This window comes from Perca fluviatilis, chromosome 4 (assembly GCF_010015445.1).
Source record: "Perca fluviatilis chromosome 4, GENO_Pfluv_1.0, whole genome shotgun sequence".
In the NCBI taxonomy this organism is placed as follows: Eukaryota; Metazoa; Chordata; class Actinopteri; order Perciformes; family Percidae; genus Perca; species Perca fluviatilis.
The window spans coordinates 17252143-17256788 of NC_053115.1; the positions used below are offsets into that span (position 1 = coordinate 17252143).

General features: G+C 36.2%; 1 long non-coding RNA gene across 1 annotated transcript; it reads right to left on the bottom strand.

Annotated features, from left to right (window-relative positions):
• Positions 1-999: 999 nt before the first annotated feature.
• LOC120557638 lies at positions 1000-4213 on the bottom strand. Its single transcript, XR_005638987.1, has 5 exons — positions 4025-4213; positions 2797-2860; positions 2532-2605; positions 2267-2416; positions 1000-1882 (listed from the first exon to the last, which is right to left on the bottom strand). It is a non-coding gene; the product is annotated as an uncharacterized LOC120557638 (long non-coding RNA).
• Positions 4214-4646: the final 433 nt, after the last annotated feature.

Below are 4646 nucleotides of genomic sequence, written 5' to 3' on the forward strand. Positions count from 1 at the left end.
ATGGTTGCAGAGAAAATGCATTTTAAATCCTAGATTACTTCCTGGAGATAGAACATGTGTTTGGTTATTACATTTACATTACATTATACATTTGGTTAACTTGATCTAAATAAGCAGGTGAACAGAGAGAAATAAATTATAGAAAAGAGCAAGAGGTTGGATTAGTAGTATCATTACAGATATTGACCACTAGAGATCAGCATGCAGTCACCAATTATAATACTGTGGGTTGACTGGTTTGAACCAGTTGGTTTAAGCCTTAAATTGCAAGTGGCTCTTTGCCAAGTTTACTACATACTAATAAAAAGCTAATAAAACAAATTGTACATTCAATGTGTATACATAAAATGTGCAAAATTAACAACTGACTGTATAGTCTGTGGGAAAACAGAGCACTAGAGTTATTCCACTGCACGGGGCCACAATTAGCCACAGCAGTTATATATACATGCGCACGTATATTGTTCTTTTTCCATACACGCTCATACACTGGGATTAACAACACGTGGTAGCAAATTAGTAATTTCAGGGAACTATAATTCAAGAGTACAGATGATACTAGATAGATAGATAGATAGACTGAAAAAATTCAATCATTGACTTTAATTAAATTTATTAAGGCAACCGGTTCCACGTATTTTTATTCGGTTAGTTAAAAGCAAAAATATTAAGGTCAGTTAATTCAACTAACTTATGTTACAGTAACACAATGATTGTAAATTCAGCTAATTAAAATGTTTTACTTCTGATCAACAAGACATATTTAAGCTTAACCAAATTAAGTCAATTATGTTATATTAACCTAAATAATATATGTACAGGCTACATATTTTACATTTGTCAATTCAGCATATATCTCATTTGTAGTCATTAAATAATCAATTTAAGTTCAGTTAATGATAACTTTAGGTTTTCATCTAATTTAAGTTTTACTATTTACTTTGACATAATTAAAGTTTGTCAACAGGTTCCACACAAATGAATTTGGTACACCCAACATAGTTTTCTTATTTCCTTTATTCATCAACACAGCAGTGATTCAGTAACATTTTGGTGCCATTCTATAAACTAACATTTCAATGCATGTACACATTTGTAACACATGGAATTACAGCTGCAAATATTAGTCGATCGATTGACAGCAAATATATAAATAATTCACACTTTAATAAATAACTCACTTTTTATGGTTTAATAAATAATACTTTTTACAGTTTTCAAATTTGTTTACAAAATAATAGTCTCTCCATCTAACAGCCTTAACATCTAAAATAAAGTTTTCAGTGGCAACACTTTAACAAAGATCTACTCTAAAGTAGGATTTCTTTAACGATGGTTAAGATGGTCTGATGATTGAACTTCCTTGCAGTTGTTTTTGATGCAGCTTAGTGTTAAAACATCCACAAAATAGCCATAGTTATATATCAACCGTTTTTGCGCAGCATGGTCTCTCAATTCTACATCACTTCTCTAGTAGTGCCACTCAACTACCACTTTTCATGTATGATAAGTTTTTCAAAAGTTTGCAAAGAAATTGGTTGTTTTCCTCAAGTGTAGTTTCTCTGCTCTATTTTCAAACAGATAATTTTTTTCAGTTTCGGCCCAAAATATTTCTCCTGTTCGATGAAACATTCAGCATCCAAATCAGTGATTGTCTCATTTGTACAGTTAGTTAATGAGCAGCTGTACCTTGGTTGAGAGTCTGCAAGCATCCATTTGAAAGAAGAACTTTTGAAGTACTTCAAAGAAGGCTTTCAGTCTGTTAGGATAACTCAGGGCACATGCAGAGGCAAAGTCTCTCAAGTCGTGCAGAACTTCAACACCCTGAATCACCTCCCTTAACATCGATGCTGTAGATACCAAAGGTGACTTCTCAAGCTTCCTTTACACAGAAGAAACAGCAAGGAGAAAAACAATTATATTAGAAAATGTTTTACCTACGCAATTTTCATAACACTCACTAATAGATAAACCGGCCTCAATTGTTTGAGTGATCAGTGCTGTATGTTGAGAAGCAAACTTCTGTTTCTCATTCCAAATATCAATACATTTGATCCCTAAACACAGCTACATTGATTGATCTGTGTTTATATTCAGAGGTGGCTGCAAATAAATAATTTGAAAGAAGCACAAGAGGCAACTATCAAAACCCAACTTCATAGCCTACTCTTAAGGGTGCATTCACAGATACTATCTAGTCAGTCAGATTCACTAGTCAACATCAACTTATAATTCCATAATAATTTCTACCAACAGCAAAACATACCTGTGTCATTGGGGCCATAATGATCCTGATTTTCCTCCCTGCATAGCCTCCTTTGTTCAACACTTTAATGAGCTGCTCAGTGCGTTGGTCAAGTTGTGTAAGGAACTTTTAGAGAAGGGGAGTAGTAGTAGTAAGAAATTCTGCCTCCATCTGAAAACATGTCCACAAACACAAATTATATTAATGGTACCTACTAAAACAGTCAACATTCATTATTTTAGTAATACCTTATAAAAAGGTTTTTCTATTTTCTGCCTTAACGTACCACATGAAAGCTCCGCAGTCCAGCTATAACACATCAATACGTAGGGAGTTAACAAAAGCTATCCCAGCCAGGACCTGAAATTCAACAGATTAACAGAAGCCATCAACTACTGAAATGCATTACTTGCATTTAAGAGAGCTCTATACCTTAAAATAAAAAAAAAAAATCTATTCAGAACAAGATAATGAAGCTGTCATCTAATAAATGTTCCTAAAAATATGCAAAAGCCGATTTGCAGTAACTAGGTAGCTAGTTACGATCTTACCTTTTTTTGAGTAGGTCTTATCCAGACAGGAGCACAAATCATCATCGAAGCAATTTTTCAGGATCTGAAATTTTGCAACATAATGATTACTAAAAGAGACAAATAAACCTATAAAGATGTTAACAGATCAATTATTGAGGCACATTTTACATGGTTCTTAAAGCAGCACTATGCAACTTTTAGCTGCAGCTGTAGTTCCAATGAGACAACCAGTAGGGGGAGTGGAGAGTAGCGCGAGCTGTAGTTCTAATGAGACAACCAGTAGGGGCACCGAAGTGGAGGGTAGCACGAGCTGTAGTTCCAATGAGACAACCAGCAGGGGGAGTGGAGAGTAGCGCGAGCTGTAGTTATAATGAGACAACCAGTAGGGGGAGTGGAGGGTAGCGCGAGCTGTAGTTACATAGTGTTGCTGAGCTACAATATGACAAAAAAGTCCTCAAAGCTTGCTTTTACATCATTCCTTAGCATGACTTTCACACACTCACCCTGATTAAAACACAATGAAAAAATAACTAATGATTTGGCTGAGGGGGTTATATATTTTATACTCTAAATACATGTGCAAAGTAAACTTTCAAATTCACCACGAATAAGTGGATGAGTCCTGCCCAACTGCTCTGAAATTAAACATGAGTAACATGCAGTGTTAAAGATAACCATACCTCAGGTCCACAAATGGACACCTTTTCTATTGTTTATCTGTATTAGCTAAATGCAGAAAGTTTAGTGCGCAGTGAGCATGACACAGCCACAACATTCACTTCAGGCTCAAAGGCTAACGTTGGTAGCAGCATGCTGCTTGTGGTGTTGTGGCCTGCAGGAATATCTGTTCTAATAAACCGCGAAAGCTGCGTGGCCACACCACTGTGGATGCGACCCCGAACGTCATTTGTCTGGTTGTTCACCCTCTCCCTCACTCGAGCTGACCGGAGCTAACCGCTAACCTGAGCTAATTACATTGGGCCACCAGCACTAAATTCAAGTTTAGAAACACTACACACGTTAGCTATAGCTAAGCAGTGAGCTGCTGGATAAACAGCCAACCGACATGGGTCATACATATATAGTCTATGGTCATACAGCTAACGTTAGCTAGCTAAGTTTTATAGCAAACATGTCGAAGCCCCACCTGCTTTTACAGCAGTTTGCATCTCAAACACAAAGTACAATCATGCTCAACATGAAAATATTACAAAACAGGTTTGAGTGAAAGAAAATGTCCTCCTACCTTTTCCATATTAGATACCAAACACCAACTGCAACTTTTTTTCCGACAGAATTACCGAAATTAACCGAAGGAGGGTCAGGCGTGGTCCGGTCAGAAATTCAAAACTAGACGCATGCGCAGTCTGAAGCATCTCAGTCTTCTTCTCCTGTTTTGGTTTAAATGGTAGCTGGTGTTTTATACTGCCGTCTTCAGGATGTAACAAGTATTGCAATCCTAATTCACTTAAATTAAATGTTTTGGGATTTATCAACACATTCATATTTTTTACAGGTAACAATAGACACAATTACATTGACTTTATTTGAAATTAACATTTTAACCTAGTAAATACATTTATTTTAAGTAAACTGAACATTAAACAACTATTTAAAGTGCACAACCCCCCTGATTCAATTTTTTGAGTGTAGATAGATAGATAGATAGATAGATACTTGATTGACCCCCAAAGGAAAATTCAAGGTCCCAGTAGCTTAAAGACATCACACACAACATACACATACAGTACATCGGGGTCCGTTTCAGAAAGCAGGTTTAGTGAAAACTCTGGGTTTGTTAACCCTGAGATGAGGGAAAATCTGGGTTTTCTGTTTCAGAAAGAGAGGTTAATCAAACCTGAGAGAGA